The following is a 15,756-nucleotide window of genomic DNA, read 5'->3' as shown; positions in this document are numbered from 1 at the left end:
TAATGATAAAAAATATATTTTTTAAAAAGCTTAAAATTTTCTTTTTAAAGGCATATGTTATAAAGTTTTAGATTAAAATATTAAAAAACGAAGTTAAATGTAGACTGAAGAATGTTTTTCTCTATTCATTAAAAAGATAATTGTTTGATTCTAAAAAACAAGATCATTATTCCTGTATAATAGAATAACGATATATTTGCGAGAAAAAAATTACATTAGCACTATAGGCGTCGCTGGACCTCTAGCGGGTTCCATTTTTTTTTTAGACAAAAGTAAACGGTATATGTATAACATATATTTTTACTCTAGGCTGGACTATAGTAGTACTCTTTAAAGCTGTTAGGTAGTTAATCTAACCTCCTTCAATCAAGTTCAACCTGCCTATACATACACAAACTAAGTTTCGAATAAATTATATTTTATTATATACCTACCAACTATATATTTTTATTATATGATTCTATGTACCGTATAATACATGCTTAAAAATGGTTTATATTTTTACTCGTTTTTAGATCATCACAATATATATTACAATGTGGTAATAGAGTTTCGAGCATCAATTTATCGTTTTTTGAGGAATATTATGCGTATTCGCTGCATTAGGATAATAATCCGATTTGGGAATTATATAAGTATATACAGAAATTTACATATATTCGTACACTATTTTTCTGATTCTATTTTTGTGTAATATTTTATTTTCTCATCCAAACAGATTAATCGCTGAATAGTTAATAAGTACTGTAAATATAATAATTATTATATTGTTTATTCTAGCGTGTTGTGTTTATGTTAATTTAATTGACTCCAATTAACATCTTCAATAAATTATTTTTTTTGTTTATTAATTTTTAAGAATTATTATTTATTCCTTTGACCTGTTTAAGTTATATTAGTAGTCTCTAATCAGTCTAATTATTTTTATCAATTAGTTATCATTTAAGCACTTTTTTAAATCATGGAAACTAATTATGTTATTATTTGTAAAAGATAGGGTTTGTTTGAATTTTTTTTTTTTTTGTACCACCTATATAGTTCTTATGTATAAATATAAATTTAGTCAGGCATTTATATGGTTTTCTATTTTTTGTTATACGTTTTATTTAAAAATCAAAAAATACATCTATTTACCTACATTATTTTTATAACTATTTTTAATTAAATACACAAAAATAAAAATGTATTTTGCAACAAATCTAAAAATATTTATGGTCATAAGTCATAATATACTCAATTCCCAAAATAACGAAATACCTTGAGATACTACGTACAGAATATTTGGCAAATTTTTAAAATCCGCTCTAACTAAATTGAGCTTGGTTAACTTAATAGGATAACCTATTTTAAGCTATAAAATTCGCATTTATTTTTTAAATTGTCGTTAGGCATGGTTTTTGTTTATTATTACATTGTAAATGTCTATTTTTCCTATAAACTTGGAGATTAAAAACAAAATATAATAATATTTTTTTAGCGAGTTATATACTCTATTATAGTACTTACCTATTATGAATGATTGATCATTTTTAAATTTGATTAAAAGTACTTATATAAAGTAACTTATACTAGTAAATTAAATAAAATGAAAATATTTCAATTAATGTGCGATAAAACGTATTCATCAATATTATGTTTGATTAAACGTATTCACCTCAATATTTCAAAATAAATATTTTTTACAGGGCGTTATACATTTTCTAAATCAGCATGAACTAGTTGCTTGGTGTTTTCTTAAGACCCCTTTATTTTGACTGTATCTTTCTCTCTTTCTCTTTAATCCTCCTTTCCCCGAGTTGAAACCATCGTAGTAGTCACCCAGTCGCGCGGTTGAATTAGTCTTTGCTGAGACGGCATCGTGCTCTCAACTACTTTGTATGTGATAATTTTTTTTTTTTTAATTTAAGTCTCACGTCACCTGTATATTTTTTGTTCATGGGTCTTGCAATCGAAGTGAGTATCAAGTGTTTTGGTTTCTTAAATCACGTATATTAGATTATAATATAGCAATGACCGTTGCTTTTTTTAAAAACCACTTTTGTTTATATAAGTTATGTTGCTGTTTAATTTAGCCGTTGCAGGATATTCAGACACATGGTCGTGATAATTGTGACTAGATGATGGTGAAAAGAATATAAAATATTCGTGCCTCTGTGTCACTATATTATACGTAACATAACATTACGGAAACATAATATACATGATTTACAGTAGGTACATCACACACAGACTACTATATTATAATACCTTATTGTATTTTATTAAACTACTATTATAGTTTATAATACTAAATAAAATATCCACTATACTCAGTCATCAATTAGTAACAATTCCACCGGGTCACGTGCCTTCTCCGCGAATGGGTTATTATTATTCCCTTTGATTAACTGTAATTGACCACACCCGTGGACCGACCCGTGAATAGCATGTTTTGGTGTATGCCTTGTGGGGAGGGGAAGGATCTTCAATATTCCAATGTCAATGCCTAATGCCCAATGATCAATGCGATTATTGTACTTTGACACAGCGTACTGCAGTGTACGCGTTGTTTTTTGTCCGTTTCATCGCCACGTCGGTATAGTCTCTTGGAGCCTTGGGTGGCGTTTAGGAGGTTAGGCAATTCAATTTTAAATGCTAAAAACGCCTCTCTCTTCTCTTCAATTATATTTTATTTCATATTTTCATCAAACGTATAATATATGTAATACTACAATTTAGCTGACATTGAAACCTTTTAAGATTTATTGTTTAAATTGATGATGTAGTCGGTGTAGAACTGTAGTGTATAGATTGTATTAATTACTTGTAACTTCAATAGACACTCAACTCTACGAGCACTTGATCGAATTTTTCACAAACCAAAGTATTTCCTTAGTTAACCGCAATGGTTAATAGATCCGTTTGTGGTAATTTTTCGTGTATTGCATTTTAAAACATTATTTTGTGTTTATATTTAGCACTAGCAAAAATAAGTATAGGTAATCAAAATATATATATATTGGTCTTTTTATAATATTTTATGAATTAATAATTTTATTTTTACTTAAAGTGCAAGTAATGGTAGTGGTATTGTTGTTTTTATAAGAAATTAAATTCTACATTATGCGTAACAAAATTATACAATTTATTTACACAATATTCAATAATATGTTCAAACCTTTTTATTACATCTGTAGATCATTATGGTATTATCAGCGTTTAAGAGAACGTCGCGCCCGCATGTGTCTTACACACATACGAAAACGCATTTACGCAGTCTGAGTAGCAGCTCGCTCAATTTTAGTTCTAGTGTAAATAAACTTATAGTATTATAAAATTAAAATATGACAATATTTTGGTGGGCAAGACGCTGAGTTTTTTTTATTATTCCCATTATATGGTTTAGAAATAGCGAAAATTTCAACTTTTTTAAATAACCTTTAACTTTTCAAATTTTTAATTTTTTTAAAAAAAACTCATCGTCTTGCCCTCTAAAATATTGCCATCTTTTAATTTATAATATGTATATCTATTATTTGTCCTAGAACCAAAATTGAGTGAGTTCTACACAGACTGTGTAAATGCGTTTTGTCTATGTCGTCCGTGTGTAAGATGGAGACAACACATTCGGGTGCGATGTCCTCTTAATAATTAAATAATAATAATTGGATAGTTATCATGATTTGGGTTGTATGTAGTATAATTTTATTGTTATTTTGGCAGACTATGAATGATTGAAAACATGATGAATATCATGATATCAATAATTGTATTTGAATTAAGTAACATGAAACATTTATTGATTATTAATTTTTAAACATAGTTTCAAGATCGCATGAAAAAACCTGGTAAAATATAAGTAGATAATCTATTATTACTGTATTTTTTATCATATCAATTAACCTAATTTTGTAATACAAAGGTATATTTATACTTATCAATTATGATAAAAGAAAAATTGTTCTAATAATTAAGTACACATTTTCTATTAGCATATTTAGCAAATTTTAAAATATTATGTGTTGCTGTAAATTGTTTTTTTATCGAATAAATTAATCTAATATGTTAGGTATGTACTCATGAGTTATTAACATTATAATATAATATATTATGTCTTATTATATTTTTAATATGTATTTGTATTTCATATACATTTTATTATCATTAAAAATATTTCGTTTATCTAAACATAACAAATAAAATATTATCCTTCCAACCTTAATTAGTATTTTTTTTTATTATAAACTACAATTATTTTTGGTTTCGCCTGAGATTATTACAAATGAACTAATTTATATTTCTAAATTATTATGATGTATCAGTGTATCACTTAAGTGTGAAGAAATATAGATCCAATTGTTTTAATATAATAAATATTAAAATTGTAAGAAATTAAAAAAATATACTGAAAGAATTGTGTTACGATAGTAAAGCATGGAGAGCTACAACAAATATATATATGTATACATGTATATTACAAAACATCTAGAACATCCTATGCTCATATTATGTGTCTCATGTGAATTTATATATAATTATTAATTATATAACATTTTATAAATTGTTAAGGATGTGGACGAAAACTAGTAAATATGTGCAATGCGCAATAAAAAAAAACATGTTAAAATGAGAAAAAAATCTTCATTTCATATTTTATAATAAAACTAACATTGAAGAATATCCACATTTTTTTGAGAATTTTTCAAAAATATAGGTATCTATGTTTTTATAAATCGATATTTTTATTCTTGGTGTGCAATTATACATGATTTATTTAATTTTAGGAAATTACCATGAATAAATGAATCGTCATAAAACATGCTTAAAATATTAGTTTAAGAATATAATCTTTGTTATCCTTTAATAAATAAGTACTTACTTTAATAGTGATATTTTTTTAAATTTTTATATAGCAATTTATTATAATATTTATAATATGATATGTCTGCAATAGTTATAACTGATAAGTGTTATAACATTTTATGATCGAATGGCTTCTCTGATTCACAGAGCAGTTATGTGAATCGATGGAAAATATAAATTGTCGACCGTGATTGGTGTATTTTGTTTCTATAACTCCATATACGTCTGCAGAAAAATATAGTCACCACTCAAACGTTTTCTGCAGTCTATTTGGTTGCACTAAAATCTATTCCCAGAATAAAAGATTTGTTTTATTTCCCCTTCCCATTTTTCTAACTGCCCTTTTCAACGTGTTAATTGGTCGATTCCGGTTTTGCAAATATGTATTTTAACGGTGGCTGGCAAATGTCCGAAAAACATTTTACAATTTAATACTTACACAATTATATATAATATAAATTATTTTTTCAAGAAATTTAAATATACCATAATATGGTAATACACTTAAATAGTTATTGTTCGTACATTAAAGGACATTAAAAAATATGCATACAACTGTTAAAAAAACCTAGTAGAATTTACATATATCTAAATACATTTATTTTAGCGAAATATAGTTAAAAATTTGAAATTTACTAATAAGTATTAGTAACTAACCATCTAAATTGTTAAGTATAAAATTCACCTTAAACTTGATGACTTACGGAGTAATATCAATTAAGTAATTATTAATGAATATAACTACATAATTTTTTTTTTCATTTCAAAGTTATTAAGACTGTTAGTTGTTATAATATTTATACTTAAAATTTAGAAATGTTTCTCTTGATGTTTGATTTATGTTTATATGATATAGTGATAATAACGATTATCATTATCGGGAGGCAGCACTGACTCCATTTGTACTATAATGATTACGGGCTTATAAGGCGTGATATAAGTTAAAAAAATATTATTGTCAAATCCTTACAAACAAAAATAAAATGTTATAATATAATTTTTGAAAATTGAATGTTAGCAATGAATTTGACGCCGCTATCTTTCGGCCCGGAACCTCGTCATTTTTCAGACTACTCCCGACCCATATATAAATGTATGTATTATAAATTGTTGAGCGTTAATGACCACTGTCGTCGTTGTCATCAGCAGCGGTGGCGGTGCACCGAGTCGCGCCGGTGTAGGCGGCTGTATATTATTATTATGTTATATTATATATAGAGTGTGCTCGTGGAAGTGGTTTACGGCGGCGGAGGCAAAGGCGAAACCGTGTGCGTGTGTCGAGGAGCTCATCATCAGTCAGCGAGCTATCGTCATACTCGTAACGCCCGTCGCGGTTGCGTCGTCGTCGCGATACAATATAAGTAATATCGCACCTCGTCTTTTCTGTCGTGCAGTCTGAACATTATTTCGATGATATTTTGCTATTGATTGTATCGTATGTAACTGTTGTTCTCCTGTTGTTTTTGAATTTAATCTCGATCGCACTTGTTATTCTCGTATGGTAGTGTATTATTCTGTCGCCTTTTCTTTTCAACCAATCAAAGACATCAATTTATGCTATTTATATTTCAGTTAATGGCCACAGTGTATAATATAATGGTGGTGTATAATACGTTATGTGAATAATATCACCACATTACATTTTTTAAGGTATGTAATTTCATATATTTAAAAAAAAAACCGACAATGTTGCTACGTGTACCAATGTATAGACATTTGGCTCCTAAAATCAAATTTAGTTCTGTTTGATAAATACAATAAAGCAATTTATTTTGCTGTTTTTAAACCTTGTAAATCTTTTTTTAATAAATAATATTTAAAACGCGTTAGAGGTTTACTCAAAAATATTATAACACGTGTTTTTACTCTGAAATTACATTAAAAAGTCATCATCGTGTGTTTTCATGAACATGTTTTTTACTAGAAAAAAAAGAATTAGGAATTTACTCAAACTATACATCTTTCTATAGTTTCATTATCTAAACTTACAAATTTTGAATTTATTTTTAAATTTTTACTTGCACCTTGCGTATATGCAATAGTTTATTCTTAAAAATTGTTTATAATGTATGCCGCCTGGCATGCTATATAGTATTATGAATAATGTAATAAAATAGTATAGAAAAATACAATCGTTTTAGTGTAGGTAATATTTAGAAAAATATTAAATTCATATATAGTTTAACTTTTATATTATAATATCATCGGTTATATATAGTATAGTTTCCAAAGATCTGTTGAACAATTGAATTATGATGTAAGAAGTCTACTTATTTTGTCGGTAAAATTTACTCTATGCATGTATACTTATATAATTTATTATACATTTAAGTTTTGTGTAAAACGTGTTTTATATGTGATTTGTATTGATTATAAATGTATAACTTAGAAGCTATAATATATAAGGTTCATATATACAATGTATTATATTGTATAGATACAGAATGATTCATACTCAACCCAATTTTTTCTTTAATAAAGAATTTACTAAAATTCTTGCAGTTTTTGGCATTTTTAAATTCACTTAAACCATATTTTCGAATTCTTTGGGAGTAGTCTTGTAATAGTCTTATGGCGATACAAACTTCTAATTTTCACACGAGAACCTCCGTTTTTACCGTAATTTATTTAACGGATCATTTTTTGAAAATGTTCAGATACCTACTTAATTCAAAATTCAAACAAGCAATTTTTTATCAATCAAAATTTTTATACTGAGGATACTAGTCTTAAAAAAATAATAATAATACATGTGATATTAGATTAATATCAATTCTAGGATTTATAGCTATATTATGAGTTATTATCTTTAATGCTCATAATTAAATAACATAAAAACTCATTCAAAATTTGATTTTGTAAATAATTTATTGTAAAAGGGGAGTTCTTATTTGAAAAATTGAAGCTTGTATATCCACTAGATGCTTCTTAAGTAGTACTAATAATACAATTTGAAAATATGGTTTTTAAGTATATATTATTTAAATATTCAAAAAATCATATTTTGAAAAACTGCATTATTAAAGAAAAAAGAGGTTAAGCATATCTACTTGGTGAATCATCTTGTATAGTGTATATAGAAGGTATAAATAACCTTCTAATGCATTTTGCTTGTAGCTTAAACATTGTTTATTATGCTCGTTAAAGTCGTTATCGTTTTTGTATTTGGCGATTTTACACATCTTTTTAAATGCGTGGTTTTCTGTTTCATAAGACCGATACTCTCTGAATATATACAAATACTGTGTTGTACCCCAAGATAGATAAATAAACTGATAGTAGACGCCGCTGTTGTCTCGGAATGTCATAACATAAGATACGTCTTACATTGAAGGGAATTCTACACTCCTAGTTTTATTAGGTTTATAAAAAAAAATTTAAGAAAACCTTAAAAATTTTTTAATGCTATTTCAATGTAACTTAAATATTCGTCCCATTGTACCTACCATATTGTTCGTTGTTGCGTAATAAGAAAATTATATATAAAAACGGTTTAACACAGAAAAACCGAGAATTAAGGTTTCAGTAATTATAGATTATAGATAAGATTATAAGAAACCAAATTTTTGCCACAAATATATAGTATATAATTTGATTGTGCAAAATCGTTTTTATTTTTTCATATATTATCGATAAATAAAATAATTACAGTATTTACAGCACTTCTGCTTTTTATGCAAGATATATTTTGAATTTTAGGATTATATATTATATATAATATATCCTATATATTACTTGGATAAGACAGTTAAATTATAACTATGTTTTAGAGCTTCCTTTTAAATTGAGTTTGTTTACGAGTAACGAAGTTGGATAATACAGAGAAATACGTTGTAAATTTTTTTATTTAACTAAGCACACAATGATTACATACGTGTTATAATATATTAACCCGATTAATTTATATCGGATCTTATTTCATTAAACCGCTAGCCGTTGGGTACTAAATTATATTTGTGAAATTAATTTTTATTTACGAGTTTGATGTGTATACTGCGTTTAATATGTTATATATACACATGCTGAATGTGATTCGGTAGCTATAGTTTCTTAGACACCTGATCCGGATATAGATACATACATACATACATACATACATACATACATACGCAACATATAATGTTTATTATTTTTATTTACATATAAGAATTATTACACGTTGTCGGACGGTCAAGGGGCAATTGATGTTGAATCATAAAATGTTAAAATCCAATTTGAAAATCTTATATATAGAAAGTGGTGCAGCACACGACTGCAATAAAATAGGTATAATATATTATATTGGACAGGTTTTTTTTTTATATTTTTATTATGTATGTTTAAACATGCCGTTTGTCTCTGTATCTGATATTATCGAAAATATAAATGTAAAGTAAAGCCAAATTTCTTTTTAGCTAACATAAACATACACTTGTATAGTTAATATTGATTGAACAAGTATTGTCAAAATTTTTTTTTAATCTAGAAAGTATTTTGTAACCTACATAATTTAAAATATTATGCCAGTCACTTTTATTCCAATTGTTTTCCTATTTTTTTTATTTTTTTTAAAAAGGTATCTGACGTTGCAGATATAGTATCTATCCATGTAATATATGTTATGCTTTATTAATTACAAATGTACCAACTGATCAATAAGCCTAAGATTCTATTTTCACTTAAAAGTTAAGCGAAAACAAACTTTATTATTTCAAATTTGAAATGAGTTGTTGAGTGTTTATACGCCAATGTCGTGATGAACATAATGATTGTAAATGCACCATTACAGAATATTAATTAAATGTTTGAATTTCACTTCTAAAAATAAAATGTTGATTAATTAAACTTGACTTGAATATTAATGTTTATTATCGTATTCTTTAATATGTATGTCACTTAATTTGATAAAGGTGTTATTATTTATTTCTAATATAAAAATACAGGAAATTACGTAGAAGTGTCTATTAAACATAACGTTTGAGTGCTTATGTTTTTAAAGTAAAGTTTGGCTATATTTTATAAATACAATCCACATGTTTTTGTATAACGTTCTTGATAATTACCGTTATATTGTACATTATATTTTGTATTGCATAATAGTATAATTATCTTTTAAATATCGTAACGATAGTGATAAACCAGGAAAATAATTCATTTTATTATTATTATATTTAAATAAATTACAAGGCTTTCTTACTTACAAATATAATTGTGTGTGAATTATTTTTACAAAAAATAATTAATAATTAGATTTCATTTTAAAGCTATAGTGATTGTTTTTATAGTTTTACCCTATATTAGAGTGAATAAAAATACAAGTTCATGGTCATCAACCCATAGAAGAAGAATTCAAGCTATCAGTAATTAGATACATGTTGAAACCTGATCTATGTTATAATATTGGCATCCAAAAATATCGATTGCTTAATAGATTGGTATATACGTAAGATCATATACGTGAGACATATTATAAGTCGTCTAACATGACGACAATTTTACAATAAATTATACTACATTTTTTTTTTGTACAAAAGACTATTTTTGGTATAATATAGATACTATTTAGGATTCTTATACCATAATATTAAATTTAATAAATAATATTTATAAAATATTATTACAGAGAATGCATGTCATACAAATGGCATCTTAGATTGAGTCAATTTTCACGGAGTCTTTCGTGAGTTTGGCCCTTGCGTCAATTCCTTTTCAGTTGTCTATATTATAATTAGTTTATGAAATTGGTCCGAATTCTGAATGCACTTAATCTATGAAACAAAGGTTTATGGTGTTTTCGTGAAATATATTAAAATGGGTACAATAATATTTGCATCTTTTTATAAGATATAGTTTTTAAAGTAGGTGCAGTTTGCTTAATGCCTTTGTTTGGTAGAAGGTTAGTTATAATTAAAAATTATCAAATTTGAATTTCAATAAATATACATACTATATGTAAAAAACTAAACTTAATAAATACTCTTTGATTAAAAATGTAATTTATTATCATAAAATGTAGTTTTTATGTATTTCATAAAATAATATACATATTGAAGAATTGCATTGTAGATACAATTCTTATAAACATTAATCATCTGATATATCATTGGGTATTTTCCTAACCCTAATTAAATTCGATAGAATTATTACGTTTCTGAAAATATTGTCTGATTTGTGTATATGTTATATAGAGTAGTGGTGACACGGTCCGCGGGCTAAATCCGGCTTGGTTAGTTTTAGTAGTTTGCTAAAGACGCGTGAATTTTTTCCTGTGTAAATTTTCTGAATACATGTGTAGAATTTAAACGATATTATTGACTGATTTAAATTTTTTTATGAAAAAGTATGTATCATCGTGATGAAAATGTGTTGACTGCGTATAGTAGTAAATAATATAAGATTCTATGAACTAAGAATATTATGCATAAAATAACTTTTTAACAAAATTAGGTAGTATGGATTTGGATCACGTATATACATAAAAAAACGTACGTTTTGTTCCATTGAATTCAAGAAAATTATTTTGGCATTTAACGTAGTAGTGTGAAATTAGTTATTAATTATTCGTTTTCTGTTAAGAGAATATTTTACTATTGACAATAATAATAATAATTTTTCTTTTTTAAATCACAATTATTTTATTTATAATATTTGCTAAGTCTTTGAACAATTGTTTTTTGGCATTTTTCGTAAACTATCTAATTTAGTTTTGAATTGTATGTCATGTTTATATAGACATGATGTGTATAATTTGTGTAGTTATAACATGAATATAACATAAAGGAAATCGTAAATAATTAACATTATTTTTACGTCATTACTAGCCATGTACACAGGGGGGGATTTGGGTGCTCAAACATCCCCCCCACCCGGGAAATATTTGGGGTTTGTGTGGTTATTTACTTATTCAATTTTAATATTAATTTTGTTATATCAATGTTTATATTTAAAAAAAACTTATAAGTATACCTAATTTTCAAAAACTTTTTTCTGCATACGTCTCTGGTCATAACTACAGATAGTATTTTTATAAACCTCCAAAATTATATAGATTAGAATGTATATTTTCGTGTGCAGTGTTTGAAACCGATTTTTATCATTCACAATCGTTCGTAATAAAAAGGCGTAGTGTGCATTAAATTTAATATACATAAACTATATACATGCACATTTGTATCGAAGTAATTTTTACGTGTGCTTATGTAAAATATGAATTTTAAAAATAAAATAATTCTCATGCATCTTTACTACTTATAATGACGTTTCGTGTAACTTGTTTGACGGCTTATGTTAGTGTACATAATATTAAATAAATATATTTTATATTGAAAATCCGTTTATTCAGTGGGTCATATAAAAAAATTTCACGAAGTTAAATCGTGGGACTAATACAGTCTAGATTAATACGAGAGCTTTTAAGGTCATTAAACAATTTTAAGAATAAAGTATTTTTAAATAATATTTCACGTTTTTGTAAAATTATATTGTACGGAATTTAATAGATATAATAAATAGGAACCTATAGTATGTTAAGAAAACTTAAAATGTGGTAACTTCTTACCCCTTGGTTATATAATATTTCATTAAAATTAGTTGTCATTATTTCAAAAATATCCTCCTCTTCAAATTTGTTAATATATATAAAGTTCCAGTAGTACTTAACCTATATTCACCATAATAATATAGTCCTCAGAGCTAAGCCATAAATACGGATAACTATTTTGAGTATAACGTAAACATGTTCTGCAGTTCTGCTTTATATTATATAGGTACTTTTTACATATTATGAACAACCGAAAAGCCTTAGGTATTCTTTATTTTTTTGGGACATTTTTATTTTATCCTGACATTATACAATATAGATTTCAGATCTCCTTGCAGGGTTATTAATATTTTTCCATTTCTATTCAGCATTTTTGTAACTTAAAAAATTTTGTGCTCATTGCTGTTTTTTTATTTTTTATTCATCTCAGTTTAGCGTTAATAAAGTTATCGTTTTAAGGCCAACTATATATTCTACAATTCTAGCATCTCTCGCGTATTTTTAACTTCCTATATTCCCGGTATTATAATATAGTATTATAGTGTTGTAATAGGATATTATTATATACCTAGTTTTTATAAAAATAATATACTTTATTATTACTATCTCTGAATAGTTTAGAAAAATGATATATATATATTAAAAAAAACTGTCGACGACGGAATATCTGGTCGCGTAGGCCGATTAAGAAAATTTCGTTCGAAAAATATCCACAATATATGCATAATATATACCATGATTATATTGCATGTTTACTGTAGAATTATTAAAGCTCGCACAATAATATTATATTATTTGATGGTATAATGTTATCATCCCACGACTTGTACGTGTCATCATTAAGCACATTTAACACGGACGATGTGTTATTTTAAACGACTAAACGTGTAGTCAGAGTTTAGCGCATATATCACATAAACATTACAAACCACGGTGACTGTTTTCGGACACTACTAAACGAGGTATTAAACAAGAGTCGGTAGTGGTAGTGGTAAAGTTAGTGTTGAAGAAAAGCGCAAATATAACAAATTCGAAAATAATTGATCTTCTCTAATGATATTGTCATCGGACTGACTGAGGCCTATGTACAATGTCATTATTTTACATTTTTACAACTATTTTTTTATAAATGTATACTAGCGCAGTCCAAACGGTTTTAAAAGATTTTTTCTCACGTTAACGTTATTTGTATAGTCAACATTGAAAATATTTTGAGCTATCATTTTTGGAAAAGATAAATTGATGTACGTGATAATCACATACTACCTACAATCGTTAAAAAATAATATTGAATATATTTTTACTTGAAATTCTTCTCTTTTAATGTGAATTTTATTAAAATATTTAATATTTATTTAAACACGTTTTAGTAAAAACATAATAAATACAAATATGCAAGTTAAATAAATAAGATACAATATTAATTTAAATTTTACTCAGGTACGTTCATTAATGAAAAAATATTTATTATTGTGTTAATAATTGATTATTACTCTCTATAAAAGTTTAGGTTAGTAAGTTAAATATTTTTATATTTTAATTGTGAAGTGATGAATGAATGAATTATTATAGTTAATATTAAATAATATATTATGCGATATTTTTGTTTATTTCAACCTACAGTATACAATATAGTATACAGTATTATATTACTACTAATAGTAATATAAATTAATTAATAAATTATAAAAATATCATTAGAAATATATATAGGTTGACAGGCCGTCTCTCCTCGTAATAGTTTCTTGTATACAATGATTTATTACTGAATTCAAATTTAAAGCGTCTATATATACTTACCTACTCAATGATCAAAAATACATCGACATCTTTTATACAGCGACTTGTCAGGTTTTTCACTTATTTATAATATGTTATTATAGTATCCAGTATTATATTATAATGAATCGACATATTATTAAAGTTAAAGTTGAGAACATAATCTGTGTTTGTATGTTAAACTCTTTATGATATTTCAATTTTTATGCAAGTTATTTATTTATTAATATTAAACAGGCTAAGCCCAATAATCTACAATTATAGATCACAGTAACAGTAACAAAAAATTATAATAATGATTAACTATAACCTAACTATATAGAATTAACTTATTTTTACATAATTTTTATTAACTTTTTAGTTAATTTAATAAATAGTTGAAGGGGAGGGGGAACATTATCAATAAACATCAAACGTTTTATAGGTTTATGTATTTATATATATATATATAATTGTATATGAGTAGTGAGTACCTATATGTAAAATGTTATAATTCAGAAATTCTCAAATCTCGTTTTTAAATATAATTATCAAAATAGCAGACAGACATTTTTTTCTTAATTCATATAATATTCCGACAATAGCGTCTAAATAAAATGATGTGTATATTCAGCTGAGTGCCTACCTATGTACAATACCATGTATTGGATAAAACCGTGTGGAGGGCGGCCGGATGTTAGAGTGTGTGCGCCACAGTTAGGATTCACCTTGATGTATATACATGCATACGTGCGTGCGTGCGTGAAAACCGAACGAAAACCATTCGTGCGTACTATACCTATAATATATAAAATATTTAAAAAATAAAGCTTCCTGCCGTTATTTTCATCTTGACACAGTTTCGATACGACCGCGACTTTTGTAGGCGATGCGCTACCGCCAAGCCACAGCACCGTAACAGCAGAGTTTTCTCGTTAAAAACACAAATACATTACCATAAAATTTGTGTGTATGCGTGCGCCTGTACTGCGTATTTGTGTTAATCAGAAATAATTAACAAGCGCGAAACAACGTAGTTCGCTCATTTTCGCGCGAAAATCAATCGGAGCGCAGAAACGATGGTGCCGGAACATAGCAATTTTATTCACAGCGGAAGTCTATTATTTTAATACGCCCCACGCGGTACCGTTCGTATCACTGCGGTGACACGGGTCGCGATTTCATCGCCTGCACAGATTTGTATGTACTGACTATACTGCTGTTGCAGTTGATATTATTATTTATATACACATGCATCTATACAACATAATGATATAACAGTTTTCTTGCATAGCTAAACTATTAAGTATTACCCCAGTCTTAATTATTTTTTTTTTATCGGTTGCGTTTTTATTACCTACTGTAAGTTACATTTATATATATATATATATATATATGCGTAGAATGTTTGTTATTTATACTAGTTATTTTTGATAAGTTATATGCCGTTTTTGTTTTAATACGTTCCGTCGATATCACATGCGATGAAAGGATGATATGTCAGATACGCTATTTTAACAAAATATGTATAATATTATAAGTTATCATACGATATTATTTGACATGATTTCGTAGTCTTCCGTTATACGCGCTCTTTGATTATAGGTCGAAAATCTGTGTCCTCATTTTCGCAATAT

At 26.5% G+C, this 15,756-nt stretch overlaps 1 protein-coding gene across 11 annotated transcripts in view; it reads left to right on the top strand.

The window, feature by feature from the left end:
• LOC132918564 (rho GTPase-activating protein 21-B) overlaps nucleotides 1–15,756 on the top strand; it is a 63,627-nt gene that overhangs the window by 13,246 nt on the left and 34,625 nt on the right. The window contains exons 1-2 of one of the 11 annotated variants that reach the window (XM_060979852.1): nucleotides 6,129–6,343; nucleotides 6,415–6,492. The exons of the other annotated variants lie outside the window; for them this stretch is intronic. The gene's annotated coding sequence lies outside the window, so the exon portion shown is untranslated. Of the gene's footprint in view, nucleotides 1–6,128; nucleotides 6,344–6,414; nucleotides 6,493–15,756 lie in introns of those variants that run through there. 11 annotated transcript variants of the gene reach the window in all.

This window comes from Rhopalosiphum padi, chromosome 1 (genome assembly GCF_020882245.1).
Source record: "Rhopalosiphum padi isolate XX-2018 chromosome 1, ASM2088224v1, whole genome shotgun sequence".
Taxonomy (NCBI): Eukaryota; Metazoa; Arthropoda; class Insecta; order Hemiptera; family Aphididae; genus Rhopalosiphum; species Rhopalosiphum padi.
This window is presented reverse-complemented; position numbering and strand designations above follow the sequence as displayed.